The sequence below is a fragment of the Carettochelys insculpta genome, chromosome 1, assembly GCF_033958435.1.
Source record: "Carettochelys insculpta isolate YL-2023 chromosome 1, ASM3395843v1, whole genome shotgun sequence".
In the NCBI taxonomy this organism is placed as follows: domain Eukaryota; kingdom Metazoa; phylum Chordata; order Testudines; family Carettochelyidae; genus Carettochelys; species Carettochelys insculpta.
This window is the reverse complement of record NC_134137.1, coordinates 239,114,975-239,131,502: the sequence shown is the minus strand read 5'-3', so window position 1 is coordinate 239,131,502 and position 16,528 is coordinate 239,114,975.

Here is a 16,528-nt window from a genome sequence, read left to right as displayed (position 1 = left end):
TTAGGAAGGAACAGTCAGCTTTGTACATGAAGAATGGTAAACAACTGTCTAGGAAGGAGTACTGCGGAGAGCGATTTAGGGGGTCATAATAGACCACAAGCTAAATATGAGTCAACAGTGTGATGCTCATGCAAAAAAACCAAACAAGATTATGGAATGCATTAACAGGAGCATAGTGAGCAAAACATGAGTGGTCATTCTTCTTCGCTACTCTGCGCTGATTAGGCCTCACTTGGGCTGTGTCTACATTACCACCTTCCTTCAAAAGAAGGTGGTAATGAGGCTGTTCGGAGTGTACTAATGAAGTGCTGCCGTGCATAGGTAGCACTTCATTAGTCAAATTCCCCCCTGAGGCAACTCCGAAGTTTTAAACTTCGAAGTACCGGCGCGTGTCTAGCTGCAGCGCTCCCGCCGGTACTTCGAAGTTTAAAACTTGGGAGTTGCCGCAGGGTGAAATTTGCCTAATGAAGTGCTGCCTAGGCACAGCACTTCATTAGTACACTCTGAACAGCCTCATTACCATCCTTCCTTCAAAGTAAGGTGGTAAAGTAGACACAGCCTTGGAGTATTGTGTCCAGTTCTGGGCAGGACATTTAAAGAAGGATCAAAAAGTCCAGAAAAGAGCAATGATAATGATTAAAGGTCTAGAGAACATGAGCTATGAGGGAAGACTGAAAGAATTGGGCTTGTTTAGTTTAGAAAAGAGAAGACTTAAAGAGGAGATGATAGCGGTTTTCAAGTACCTTAAAGAGGGTTACAAGGAGGAGGGAGAAAATTATTCTCCTTGGCCTCTGAGGATAGGACAAGGAGAAATGGGCTTAAACTTCAAGCAAGGGAGGTTTAAATTAGACATTAGAAAAAACTTCTTAACTGTCAGGGTAGTTAAACACTAGAATAAATTACCGGGGAATGTTGTGGAATCTCCAGCACTGGAGATTTTCAAGAGCAGGTTAGATAGATACCTATCGGAGATTGTCTAAACAGTGCTTGGTCCTGCTGAGAGGGCAGGTAATTGAACTTGATGACCTCTACAGGTCCCTTCCAGTTCTAGTGTGCTATGATTATTGCCATTGGATAACAACAGAATTTTGTCTCCACAGGATGAATTTCAGAGATTTTACATTGTAATGCCATCTAGGCAAATTTATTTGACAGCACCAGGACTAATACAATAGTCCAAGAAGAAACATAGATAGGAACATTAAACTTATTAAAACTGTGCACAAAACCTACTCAGTATCAATGTGAATAAATTAATTGCTCTATGGAAGGCATTCCCAAACTTTTCCACAACATGGATTGTAACTTAATACTGAGATTGTCCAAAACTTTGTTTCCCTACCCAGCCACAACAGCTGGGATCATCTTCACACCCATTCACAATTATATAACACCTCTATAGCAACCACAGCAACTTTTTACACAGAAAAAGGACAGCAGGGAAGAATTCAATGCTTTTTGATCTTATTTCAGTTTAGCTTTTGGAAATAAAGAAATGCCAGTTCCTCTCTGTGACCATCCATATCTGGGCAGCTCACCAGGTTTTGCGACATGATTAACTAGCCACACTTTGACCGTGACTGTGTATTTTCCATCAGAGAGTTTAGCAGTGAACATAAAGGCCAGAAACAGAAGCTGCATTTTTAACTTTGTTGTTCTTTTCTCATCTTGTGTGTGTTTGCCTTCCTAGGAAATCAACTGGATTTCATCTACGTCTTCCCTGTCACCCACAAAAAGGACAGCTATGACCATCTAAACCACTGCCAGACAAGTTCTCCCCTCCACCCCCTGCTTTCAAAGAGTCTTCAGCTAAAGGAAAAAATGTGCAAGTGATGTTGCAATGAAAGCCTAGTTAATATTTCACATTTCAAATACTTGGCCTGTCTTTTGTGGCTGTTTAATAAACATTAAAAGGATATTTTCATGTCATTTGCCATTCTAATACCAGGCTGAGGTTCTGTATACCAAACCCAAAGCTTGTTTAAACATTTTAATGCTACATAGCAAGAGTCAAGTTAACATATTTGACTATTTTGATCCATATATTCCACCTAAATTAATATAAATACATGAAACTAAATGTTAGGGACCAATTTAAAATGACCCCTCCTTCTGCTTCTCAGGCATCTAATGGCTTATCTACCATGGTGCCTTAAGCAACCTCCACACAACATGTTAGGAGTGTGAAGCATAGAATTATAGAACACCAGAACTAGAAAGGACCTCAAGGAGTCATCGAGTCCAGTTGCCTGCACTCTTGGCAGGACCAAGCATTGTGTAGCCCATACCCGACAGGCATCTATTAAACTGTTCCTAAATATCTCCAGCGATGGAGATTCCACAGCCTCCTTAGGTAACTTATTCCAGTGTTTAACCACCCTCACAGTTAGGAAGGTTTTTTTTGTTTTGTTTTCCTAATGTCTAATCTAAACCTCTTTTGCTGCAGTTTAAGCCCATTTCTCCTTGTCCTATCGTCAGAGGCCAAGGAGAACAATTTTTCTCCCTCCTCCTTGTAACCCTCTTTGAGGGTATGTGCTCAGTGGCCAACATGCATGTCTGTATACAAGCAGGGCAATCACATCCCTAGTTCATAGTATAGGCTTGGCCAGACATTGCCTTTTGTACCCCCACTGGATTTTTCCCACCTTAGTTCCTCTCTGGTACTGAAAACACAACTGGGAATGCTAAAAGTTCCCAGGGAACAAATCACAATGGTGCCATGGACACAAGATAGGAATCAACTAAAAATGGTCCCTCTTAACCCACTGTAAGGAAATTGCCAAGGCAGAAAAATAAGATAGTTAATGAGCTTTACTTGGCATTTTAAATTGGCTCAGCTATGTGTGTCACTTTCATCTATCTACTTTAAGATGTCACCAGCTTCCACTGATTTAGATAAATCAGTTCAGCCAGATAATGCTATGACGGAGACAAAGAGCCATGTTAAAAAAGGGTTAGTCATTGAAATTTGCAGATTTTAGCCACAGGAATGATTTCCTACTGTTCACTGAATACAATGGAAACATTTTTCCCTTGTAATGTTGACTACTATACATTACAAAAATCAAATCTAAGAGTTACAGAATCCAAACACAGACAGATTCTTAGTTCTCTGTGTGGACAATCATGCAAGTCAAACTTATTTGCTAAAGGACAAATTCTATGCTTAACATGCAAGTACAAATCCCACTGAATTCACTAGCAATAGTTTCTGAAGAATGAATTTGTGCTGGTATTTTTTGCTTCTTCAATGATGAAGAAGGCAGCAAAGGAAAAAAATGTCCCAGCTATAGGCATATTAATGCCGAAACGTCTTTAATTTTAACTCACTTTACCTTTGCTGAGCTCACAACCTTTTCCTGGCATTATCTCCACAGAGCATTTACTTTTAAAAATGTGTAAGTTACATGTGATCTTGAATGATTTGTGCAAAAAATAAAATAAAAAATAAAAAAATAAAACACAATTCAGGATGTTAGACACTTTACTAATTTCTCCATACACACCACAGTTATATGTGATGGAGTTTGGATGGAAAAGAGACAGGATTCATGCAACCTGATCAGTACCCTACCAAAAGTTCCTTTTATCTTTTTCTGTGTTGGTTGAAAGTTCTACTGTATTATGAGAGCTGTTAAAGAAAATGTCAATTTCTTTAAGTTAAGTTAAAGGAACAAAATAAAACACATCAGTTCAAAACTATGGGCAGACTAGTTAGCAAGTTAAAAAAAAACCCACCACTGAAGGCCAGCCCTGGCATCTCTCCATCTGGTACCAAGATGAGCAATGTTGCCCCAAGCTCAAGAACTCCTGGAGCATTTAGGCTTCCAGAATGCTATTGTATGGCTGGTTATCCCACTCCACCCTTCACCTCGTGGGACAGGGATCAAGGATCTATTAAAACACTCTAATGTCTTGCTGTCAGCAGTTGACATACTGGGCCCAAACCTCTCCAGCTGATGCACCACTTGCACTAAGCCTTTAGGGCTCTTGTGTGAAATTGCAATGTGATTGTAGGTGGCTGTTGGGCTGATGGAGGAAGATCTGCTCTAAATCTGACCAGCCACAATGTAAAACATTTGTATGAACATATGCTCATAATTTGATTGGCTCACATGGTGGTGGAGTCCAGGGCTCATCATTCTAGGAGAGTAACATCCATGCCGAGCACAGCTTGGGCACAGTGTTCAAAATTCCCCCGGCTCCAATCTTTGATTGTTCAGAGGTGATGTAAGGGCTAAACTGTATAGCTGGTCACTTCTTATATGGGCACAAATCAATGAACAGATATAGGAAATTTTGACACCCTAGGCTGTGACGTCGTCTTCTCTCTCTACTCCATTTCTTCTGCTATGGCAACAGCTAAATCCAACCCTGCATAACCTCTCTCATAGGTTGCCTCTGCACCAGTCTGGAAGCCAAAACTTAGCATGATGAACTGCCACCTGTCCTTAGGGAAAGATATCCCAATCTGCCACAACTTCTTTGGAGAACCTGCACTATACTATAAAACTAGATAGTAAAACCTACTCCCCTCCCACCCATCATCAACAACCCCAATCACTGAATTGCATACATGGAACAAGACAGTCTAATAGCAATGAAAAGAATCCAAATAACCTGTGATTCTGAGTCATGGCCATCATGGGTGAGAAAAAATGCTCTAAAGTAATGTGACCTCCAGTCTGGATATCTGTAATTCACCAAACATTGCTGAGAGGACACAGACAGAGAGCTTCACTTAGGCTGTGTCTATACTATGAGATAAAATCAAATTTATTAATATCAGTTTCGTAACTCTAGAATTTAGAAATTGGACTTTGACTAGCCTCACCTCCCCACATGATCCTCACTAAGTCAACTTATTGCTGCCATATTCAACTGGCAAACAGACTATAGCAGCAGTGCATTGTGGGAACCTATCCCATAATTCCTTCATCCCCCTAGCATTCTGGGTGTGCTCACTGGTCTTTGACATTAACTTCCCACATTGCATTTTCCTCATTCCCCTCCCATGCTAAGCAAACATCCATTTTTCCCATCGGAAGGAAGGAAAAGTTGGGCATCCACAGATATGGCAAAAAGTGAACCGAAATCTTTTTTTTCTGTAACTGAATTCTCAACTGGCCATCCACTGACTGTCCCACTTCCTGTGATTGCAGCCGACTCCTGAAAATAATATAGGGACAGACTGTATTCCCAAAGTTAGAAGAAAGAGGATAGAAAAGTCTAGGAAAAGATCATTGTTTTCTCTTCTCATTACACAGACATTGCCAGCATGGGAGATGGCAGTGAAATCTCATAGACTGAACTTATAACAAGAATAAGAATCCCAACTGGGCCTCCACCCTGTGTTTTTGGGTTTTTTTTGGTGGGAGGTCAAATAGAAAATATCAGGAAATAAATTTATAATGGGGGGTTCAGTGGGGGTGTTGGTTGAACTAGTCCCCCCACAAATATCTTAGCCACTGAAGGAAACCCCCCCAACCCCGGCAGCAGCAAGCTCCCAAGTGTCTTAGCCACTGGGGGAGATTTTTCCCCCCAGCTCCCCAGTGGCTGCAAGCCCCTGAAATTCTTTCCCACTGGGGGAGACTTCCCCCACAAGGCATCAAGCCCTCAAATGCCTTGCCTGTCAGTGGAGACATCCCCCCAGTGGCAGAAAGGCCCCAAAATATTTTTGTTGAGAGGACAGTTGAAGTAGTCCCCCTGAATATTGTAGCCACCAGGGGACAATTCCCCATGGTGGCTGCAAGCCCCGAAATTCTTTCCCACCGTTGGAGCCCTAACTGTGCTCAAGCCAGGACTTGATGCTGCCTGGAAAGACTGTCAGCACCAAACAGTTGGCTTGTCCTTTTATTGGGTCGGGTGCTACCCACATGGTGTGGCTGAGCACGGGAAAGACCCTGACTGCATGGTACCTGTGTGTGTGAAGCAGGGAGGCGGGGTGTTGCACACAAATGTAATCTGCTGTGAAGAAATCTCACAGTGGCTTATGCAAGCACAACACCCACAACATCCTTGTTGCCACGTGGTGTGGTGGGACACCAGCCAGTGCCAGGCAGCACAGAAAAAAAAATACCAAGTGTAGAGACAGAACCACAAACTCCATGCTGGGGCTATTTACAATGGGTAGGATGTGTTCACAATGCTAATAGCAAAGGAAGAAAGACATTTCTCAGGGTCTCATACAAACATGAGCCCACAGCCACAGGCTTCCTGGTCCTGATTTGAAATTCACCGTCTTCCTGTTACTTAATTCCTACACACCTGGAGAGCAGCAGCCAGAGCAGAACACTGAGGGACACTGTGGGTTACATATGGGACACCTCTGCAGGCTAATCAATTTAATTTTAAACACATGGTGCTTCTACACTGGCCTTTCATTGAACTTTTGAATTCGAGCTTGACACTACACCCAGCAGGTGTTGACAATATTGTGATATTGATATTAGTGCTCCCTAAACAGAGCTAATCGTACTTACAGTGAAGACAGTCATGTGGTGATATCCAGCTAGCTGCCTTAATTCAAATTTATCTCGTAGTGTAGACTCACCCTTAATTCATAATAAAGCAGTTCTGCCCCCTGCTGCATCCACATCACTATTTCCAGCTGTTAAGATAACAGCATTTCATTGCTTCACATGTTCGCTTGGTTCCTTGAGGCGGGAAGTGGAGGGAAGCAAATCCTTTCCAGAACTGCAATTCTAATTGTCAAGGTCCCCTCTGTTGAATCAAACCAAAGTATTTTAGAAAATCTGTCTGCAATGATGGACACTCTTAGCAGCTACAACCCTCGAGAACCATGAAACAATCAACCAACCACAACTACTGTCTTATGAGAGTAGCTGAGCTGGGTTTCTTATGAAAAAAAAAATAAATAAATAAAAAACCAAAGCATTGGAACTCATTTGTAGAGGAAATCAGAATGCCCATAAAACTCCCCGCTGTCAGAATGGAGTGTAACACTCGAGTTCTGGCTCTGCCTTCCCACAGCTGCTCCTGAACATGGTAACTGAGATTACAAAAAATATTTTGAAAAAAGGAAAGGAAAAAAAGGAGGTGAGATCAGGAAAGAAGAGCAAGAGGAATGGAGAAGGAATAGTACAGGGAGAAAAGAAAATGAAGCATAGTAAACTAAAACCAAAACTTCCCCTTATTTTTATTAAAGAAAATTGCAGGTACAGACTATTAGGGTGTCTACACAGCAAAATTCTTTCAAGATAGCAGCTGCTCTTTTGAGATAACTATGCAAGAGTCTACACAGGGCAATCACTATTTTGAAATAATTTTGAAATAGCAGATACCTTATTTCAAAATTGGTAAACCTCATTCTACAAGTACTAGCACCTCTTTCGAAATGGCTATTTCAGGGGAATGGAGCCTGTTTCAAAATAAGCCATAATGCATCCAATGGCTTTATTTCAAAATAGACTCTATTGTGCATAGATACAGTATTTTGAAATAGCTGACAAAACACACATTTTCTATAGTTGCACTATTTTGGAATAAAATATTCCAGAATACTTCTTCCAGAATATCTGATTCAGGAATAACACTGCTGTCTACATGTAGCCTTGCAGATCAGGATGAGGCCTAGATCAGGGATCTGCAACCAAAATAGCATGAGCAGCCATTTTTTCAAGTTCAGTTACAAAAATCAATACTTCAAGAGCTGCAACGCATGTGAATAGGAGACAGTCCTCAATAAATATACAAAAAAATAATAAACATCAAGCCTTATTTTGTCACCCCTACTTTAAGAACAGCACTCACACATTGATTTGTACCAGTTAGAAAGTTTAAGTTACTTTCAGACCCCTCACCCAGATTTAACCCCTCTCAGCCCCAAATGCACCCCCTCATCCCCAGGATTAACCCCCTCAGCCCCAAACCCAGGATTAACATGCCTCAGCCGATGAGTTCCTGCAGCTGCGCACACTGCCACTGATCCTCCCCCGCACCCGCCTCCTTCTTGGTGGGTCTGTGTGGCTGCAGCTATGGCAGGTGCAGACTCGGCCACCCCTTCCCCCATCTCTCTTGCTCACTTCTCCCACCTGCAAATGCAGCTGGCTTCCTGCCTGGCTGTGCTGAAATAATGGATCTAAATTGAATTGGTTTAACTTCTGGATCCCTTCCACTGCCCTGCCAGCTGTTAAAGCAATTCAATTTAATTCCATTATTTCAGTGCCTCAGGGAAGGGAGCCACGAGTGATGGCAGCAGCAGCAGGAGCTGCAAGTGACTCCTTAAAGAGCTGCATGCAGTTCTGGAGTTGCAGGTTGCTGACCCCTGTTTATACCATCCTATCTCCACCTACTTCAGGGCTCCTAAATCTTCCTCAGAAGTACAGCATGCTGGCCAGTGTCAAAGACAGCACACTGAATTATGTGAACTTCAGATCTGATATAGCAAAGCATTTCCCATGCTTATATGACTGCCTGAGAACGGCAATGAGCCATTGGGCAACTTTAGGCCAGGTCCTCACCTGGTCTGCACTGACAAACACCAGTGAGCTCATCATCTTAAAATCTGGTTATTTTGAAGGTGCTCTGATATTCCCATCAGAAATATTTGGAGGCAGAGATGATTTCCTACAGTACACCAAGAAAAGCTCCCCCCCCAATACCTCTTAGCAGCAGGCTGTAAGAAACACCCCATTGCCATAACACTCTCCAGAGAGCCAAAGACGAAAAAAATTGATGCTATGTTCAAAAGTAACAGATCATGACTAAATCTGGGTCAGGAATGAGAACAGCCATGACATTTCAGCCCATAATTCTACCTGGGACAGGAAGGAGGACTGATTGCACTTCTAGGCAGTTCTTGATGTGTTCCTTTATGAGGTCTGTACAAAAATTAGAGTCAGAGGCCAAATTTGGTGTAAATCAGGATTAGAATGGCTGTTTCGTATTATGCTATCCTGTCTTGCTTTATGAATGCAAATACATTAGGTTGGTAAACAGTCCTGCTCTTCAAACTGCTTCACACATGTCGAAATGAGCAAAAATTGAAGCTACTTGTGAGCAGTTGACACCGGTGACAGGGTGGCCTAGGTCCTCAGCTCCACTCAGGAGTCTGTTGGATAAGTTTGGGGTGCAGCCCCAAGAACCTAGTTTCTCCTCTGGTAGGAGAGGGGTTCCCTGAGAGGGGCTTCCCCCTCTTTGTACCTGGGAGAGGGTCCTGAGGGTTTGCCCTCCGGCACCCAACCGGGTGGCAGCTCTGGCTTGGGCCCTGATGCCTAAGAGCCAGCTCCTGCCCTTTGGCTGGTCAGCCTCCAGCTGGGCTGGCTTCCCTCCCTTTATGCCCCTCCAGGCCTGACACTGGCTGCAGGTGAACCAGGGTGGGACTGACTGGACCAACAGGCCCTGTTTAACCCTGCCCTGCCTGGCCTTCCTCTCACACTCTTACGCTACTAAATAACTTAAAAATCCTCGCGGTATCCCTTTGCTCTCCATTGAATACGTCTCAACTGATTCAGTGTGTTGTGTGTAGAACTTAAAAAGCAAACAAAATATTGTTTAACATTTAAAATAATTCAACTAGGAACAGAATCGGGGCATTCTGTAGTCATGGTAACTTCTACATTCGTTTTTTAAAAGGCTTTACTATCTTTGAAGATTTACGACATGATGCAGCAAGCATGTCACATCGAGTAGGCTTATGTTAAGTCTCATAAAGCAAAGTAACGTGATGTGACCTGGCACAGAGCAACGGATATTTAAAATTATTCAAGGGAAAGCACACTTAGAATGATCGGAAAAAGTGGGTAACTGCTTTAGATATGCATTTTTTTTTCAAATTGACCTGCTCTGAGGAAAAAAACCAGAGATTTACATACTTTTTGTTTAAAGATTTTCATTTGTACAGCAAGTTTAGCATTGAAGAATATGGAACTAAAGGAGATTGTTTTCTTATATAAACGCAATCTTTCAGCAGGTGCTTGATCTGTTTTCTAACATAGCAGAACTCTGGTCTCAGTTGGAACTGTTGGGTGCTAATGCAACATGAATATGCATCGTACCAAAAGCATACGTTGAGAGATTATGAAAGGTGTAGTGGCAGGGCCTTAAAATTTAGGAAACACAGCCATTGCCAGTTTGGCCCTCTGTGCATCTATTCTGCGTGCTAAAGGAGTGAAGGCTCCTTGTGGAGGAGGGGAAGCGTGTCATTAAAGCCTGTATTCACAAAAGGGCCAAATGTAAAGGCCCATGAGAAACTAGGAAATGCCAGATGCAAAACTTTTTAGTCATTAATTCTGTAACTTGCATGTTAATTCAATGCACTTTTTGTATGGAATTACTTGTAGGTGGGGTAGACAGGACTAAGAGACAAACGGTTTAAAAAACTATTATATTGAAATTTATCACCAAACCATCAAACAGCATTAGCTGGATTTGAACTGTAAACCTTTATCAGAAAATATATTAATTAGTATAATATACAGACCATTACCAGCCCCCGTTACTGTAATAATTTTGAAGCTAATGTCCCTAGGGATGTCGTAGAAGTACCACTTCCTAGATTTTAACAAAAGATTAAAACAAGCACTAGAAACTGTACTGAAGGGAAGAACCTCGCATTGGTCCTAGGAAGACTAAATTAGCATGAGGAGTGGGTTTGTTTTGGGGGGACCATTATTCAGTTGCAGGCCTTCCCCCACAACTGGTGGTGGCGGGGGGAGAAATCCTGAAATCCAACATGTCACTCAAGCCTTTCCAAAGGATTGTGGGATTTGAGTCCAAGGACTAAGCTATGTCCTCAAACTCGAAAAGCAAAATTCTGTCTGCCTCAGGGGAGCACTCAGCAGACACATTCTGATACCTGCAGCCTGACAGAAGGCGAGAAAGGATACTCTCTTTGTAACAGGTTCTGGTGATATCTTTGACATGCTGTCACAACTCCGTTCTCTGCAGCAGGCCTTCACTATTAAGCAGGGGGCTACAGAACTTCCATTTCTTTGTCCCATTAATTTACTTTAAACTTTTGCTAAGATACTGTTAAAACCCCATTTCTCATCTTTGACTTATGTACCTGAGAAGTTTTTTGAGTTAGCAGCAGGAGGGAGGAGGTTGCTGCTTCCTTGGCCGGCTCTTGCTTTTGTTGGGTCCTAGGAACTTGGATTGTGCCAGATAATTTCCACTCTTACCCATACAATCCACAAGAGCTGTCCCGTAAACCATGGGTAGGGTAAAACCATGTCCCATGGGCTGAAAACCCACAGAACAGGATGATCTAATGGGTCTTTTCCATCTTTAACTTCAACAATTCATTGAATTTGCCAGAAAATAGTTTACATCCCTTGAGGCAATAATTTCTACTTCAGCTGTCTAAGCTTCATAAGGACGCTGACCTCGAAATGAACTTCAAACAGATCTTTTCTGTTTGGATAGATTTTATACCTAATGTATGCTTGGAAACTTTTTTGCAGTCGTGTTTGCTAAAACTTGCTCCCCTCTGTGATGAATTGCCCCTAAGAGGACGGAGAACAGACACCAGAATCTCTTATTTGAGTAAGGGGGGGAATAGTTCCACTGTTGAGGGGAAATTTCATGGCTTCTACACTACCCGGTGAAATGGGCCAGTGAAAGGATCAAAGTCCCTTCTCTTTCTTCCTTTATCCAGAGGTCTCCCTGACCCCAGCTGCCACCCCTCCACTTCCTGGTGTGGCAGAGTCCTTGTAACGAGGCTGAGACTAAAATTCCTTGGCAGGGTCACACCCACTCAACCTTGCTGTGGTCATTTAGGGCAGGGGTGAGCCAACCGGAGGGCAGGCACCCTCGGGGGTGGGGTAAAATTTCATGGGGGGGGACACAGTATGACTGGCTGCGACATGTCAGGCTCAGCCATCTCATTTAAATGTTGAAATATGTTCCTGTTTTTGTGTCTGTGTATTCACATACATCAATTAATAAAGTTTTTACATTCTACAGATGTTTTCTTTTACATGCCGATGCGATCCCCCCACCCCCCACCCCATATGAATATAACTGACATTTCTGTCAGTTTGGATTACATCAGACAGGTTGGGGAACCCTTCTAATTGCAGGGATGAAAAATGGGGCCCAACGCTGATCTAGAGAACAGGTGGGGGTGTCCTCACTCCAGCATGCCATGTTCAGATCACTGTGGTATGGTGCTTCTCACTGGACACTTCCCTGACCTAACTGATGTTTGTGCAAAGTTCAAAACACACACCATTTATTGAGCAACTTTGAAAAATAATAAGAAGAAAAAGTGAGAAAGGTTAAAAGGAAGACACTTCACCCTGCTCTGAGGCAGGGGATAGCACAGTGTCTCTGAAAAGTAAGGGCAGTTCGCAGTCCATGCCTCAAAGGTCTCAGCCGTTTACTGGCTCTGGCTGTGCCACAGAGATGCTGTAGGTCAGATACTTGCTCTGGCATCGGCCACACACCTTCATGTTCTATGTGACAGGACCCTTCTTCACCATGTCAGCTCCCCAGATGGACTTATGATCCCCTCCAAGTCTGGCTTGCAAGGCTTCTTGGCTGGGGATGGCTCCCTATTCTGGGCTGTATACCCAGGGAGCCCCCTGGTTCTCCTCAGCTGCTTATTGCACTCAGCACCAGCATGCTCCACTCTCTGACGCTCAGCCTCAAGCTCCTAGGATGCTTCCCTGGCTGCATCTTGCTTCCCAGCATGGATCTACTTCTCGGTTATGTCTCTGACTCTCTCTGGTTGTCATGGGTCTGCTCCCCCAGTTCACGGCCCCCCTCTCTTCTTAGCTGAGCCCCACCCTGTCTTACCCGGGCAAATCCAGCTCACACAGAGGATGGGATATTCCCTCTTTTCCTCACCAACCAACCTTCTGACTCCCTCATTACCCTGCCCGCCCTGTCAATCAGACTGGCATGGACCATTAGCCACTTCCGATTGCTCCTGGGGACTGTCAGTCTCAGGGTCTTGATTTCTCATTGCTCCAGTAGAGAAAAAAAGGAGAGAGCCAAGACAGCCAAAAAAAAAAAAAACCCACCCAACCAACTAAAACAAACAAAACCAAATTTTAGTAATGGCTCCAAAGTCCCCTTGCGTGTGGCCCTCATGCATTAAGAGAATATCACAGGCATTTCAGTGACATAGGCAAGAGGTGCATTTGCTACCAGTAGTTAGAACCAAAATATAGCTCCTTTAAAATTTGCTTAACTTCTCAGAGGGACTACTGTTCAATGTATACACATGCCAGCAAATTACTCTCCACTACTGTCAGTTTTTCACTTGTGGGCTTTTATTGAGCCATACCCTGCGTTAGTTTAAACTGGTGTTGCTTCTTGGATTTCAGTTGTTGCAAATTAAATTTAAACTGAGTAATATAGTCCCTCTCCCACTTAGAGTGAGCACTTTAGAATTGCCGTCATTTATATGTTTTCTGCATCTATTTTGTCACTGATACTAGCAAGAACTAGGAACTTCTTTTAGAACTATATCAGAATTGAGTTGAACTTAACATTCCTCACCCTGATGCGAGATCTTGCTCAGGCATGCTCTGTATCAGGTTCAGAAGATATTTTTAGGAGAGGAAAATAAATTATTCATGTTTTGTAATTGCATTTTCCTTTCAATCTGTTTCAGAATATCATTCAATAATCCTTGTTAAACAATTGCCAAAAGACAATATTCTTGTTTCAATAAGCTACATCAAGCTGAGGTTCTGGATATTTCACTGGCTTGATCTGCAAAAGCAACGAGGGGTCCTGTGGCACCTTATAGACTAACAGAAATGTACGAGCATAAGCTTTCATGGGCAAAGACCCACTTTGTCAGATGCACATCTGACGAAGTGGTCTTTGCCCATGAAAGCTTATGCTCGTACATTTCTGTTATCTATAAAGATGCCACAGGACCCCTCGTTGCTTTTGCAGATCCAGACTAACACGGCTACTCCTCTGATACTTGGCTTGATCAGGTATCTCAGAGCTTTTCACTTCTAGGTTGTTGGTTCTAGTTCAGCTAAAATCTGCAATCCCCAAGAGACCTTACTGCCTGCTTTGACAGAGTTCATGATCTAAGTTTGGTTCCTAGCATGAGTTTTTTTCCCCACCCCTATTGACATATTTGTTGTCAGATTCTGCAGAGGTGCTAGTGATTAAATGTTATCCTTTTCATTCTGGAAGCATGACCCCTTTGAAGTCAAGGTTGAGGCATCTTGGCAAAATGATGTATGGGGAAGTTGTGGAGCAACTGTTTGAATATACCCATTAGTACTGAATTCACTTGAACTGTAGGTCACGGATTCTAATATTTGGTATGCATCATCATAGGCACATCTATTTTCATGCATCGTTTCTAAAAAGGAAGACTTCTGTACATATAAAGAAAAAAAATCACTGACAATGCCTAATCCTCTCCATCACAAGGTCAGTCACTATATGTAAGTAATGTTATGGCCTGCAGCTCCAGTCTGAGCACTTCAAAACCAATTTAGTCTTACAAATAAAGTCTGTCACAGAGCCAGGGCCCGATTTGATTCCTGGTTCAGTCCATAATGATAAGGTTGTTTCATATGAGCTCTAAGTTGGTAATATCCCAGAAACATGGCTGCTTGGATCATATGGTATTTAACTCCCAAAATCTGGGATAGGGAGCATAGTTCAGACAAATGTCTCTGGTTTTGGCTTATCTCTAGTGTTAAATTATTTGGAGTCACCAAATTCAGGAAGTCATTTGAACACACAGAGCTGCTTTCCCAATTTATTTCATTTCACACTACAAGCAAGACACAACCAAAACCAACTGGACTCACCCCCAAATAATTTAACTCATTTACTGTGACAACAATCAGATCCATCACGATGACACCCCTTAATACAAACATCCCCTTAAGAGAACAAACACTAAACTAGGGAATAAGGGTAGACTGGCTCAGTTCCCGCCTAACCCAAGGGATTATATTGCCCCATAACTGAGGGTTATCCTTAAGTAAAGATTCATCCATTGATGAGGCCTTCGTTCTCAAGATGGATTATGGCAGATGTCTGGTGCTCTTGCACTTGAAGGTGTTATGTGTGCAGGCCTGACTGGGCACTCGGGATTTGCCGTATGATCAGATGAAGCTATCAAACCAGCCCACTCAGGGACAGAGGGTTGAGTATGATGCAGGCAGTGATGGAGGAGGATAGTCAGGAACAGATCACCCAACCTGGTAGCTCCCCAGTAGTGGTGAGGTCAGGCAACTCAATTGGAGATGTGTCCTAGCAGCTGGCATAACCTGGCAACATGCCACTGGCATAACCTGGCAACCTTCATGCCACTGCCAGGTGAGATGCTCCGCAGTCCAGACTGTGTAGGAAACAGGTCCTGTCTGAACAAGGATGGTGACAGTGACCCATTTGGCTCCAGAAGCATAGTTCAGAGCTAATACTGGCGGTCTAGGACTAAAGATTCAGTCTTTTGCCCTGGATGCATAGCTGATGTCTTGACGTCATGGCTAATGTTGCACAATTTGTCGCAGTTCATTAGAAAGGCCAGGAACACCACTTTGGTTGTAGCACAAGGTGTGTTTCTGTAGGATAATAAAAAGGTGTCCATACACTTCTGAATGAGTGAATGTCCCCCGGTCAATTTCAAAGATTATTTCTTTGCCTGCACAAACCATTCAGCTAATCCTCAGTGGATGATACAGTGCTGAAGTGATGTGATGAATCCCATTTATTTTCATGAAATTTCCAAACTCTTGAGACAGAAACTGTGGACTATTGTTGCTCACAAGTTGTTCTGGCAGACCAAGGCAATTCTGCTAATTTTTTGGATAGTACTTTCAATACTTTTGGCCATGTAGAATGCACATGTACCGCCACCAAGAACATGTTTCTTTCAAATGGGCCAGCAAAAAAATCATTGTGTATATTACCAGTTTTTCAGGACAGTCCTCTGGGTGTAGAAATGCCAACTGGAGTGCATTTCTCACACCCTGACATGAAATACAAGCTTTTGGATTTCTTTTCAATGGCACAGTCCAAACCAGGCCACCAAAAAATAGCTTCACACAATTTCTTCCATGAGGACTATACCACAGTGACCTGAACATAGTTGTTCTACCATCCGTGGTCTCAGTAGCATTGAAATAATGTCACATTCCCAACAAGCACCCAAAGTGGATCCATAACTCCTTCCTCCTAGACAAGTAGTGAAAAAGGATGGGTGAGACCCACAAGTCCCATAGAGATGTTCCATGTATCATTAGTTCTATAACTAGGGCCAGTACTGGGACAGAACCAGATGCTCTCTTAACTTGAGTAGCAGTGATGGTGTATTCTCTACCTTTTCAAAATAGAAGATTTCCTACTGGCCAATATATTTTTGTTTGACCAGCAAAGACAGGCTTGAGAGACCATTTGCCCTATGTCAACACAATACACAACAACATCTAGTTTTGTTATTCTTTCACCACCATGACCCTGATCCGAGCATAAATAATTCACAAGTATAACAAGACTGAAGTTCAATGAGCACTCCAGTCAGGTTCACAGACTTCATTCAGATACTAACACTAGCTTTCATCTTTCAGATAATACA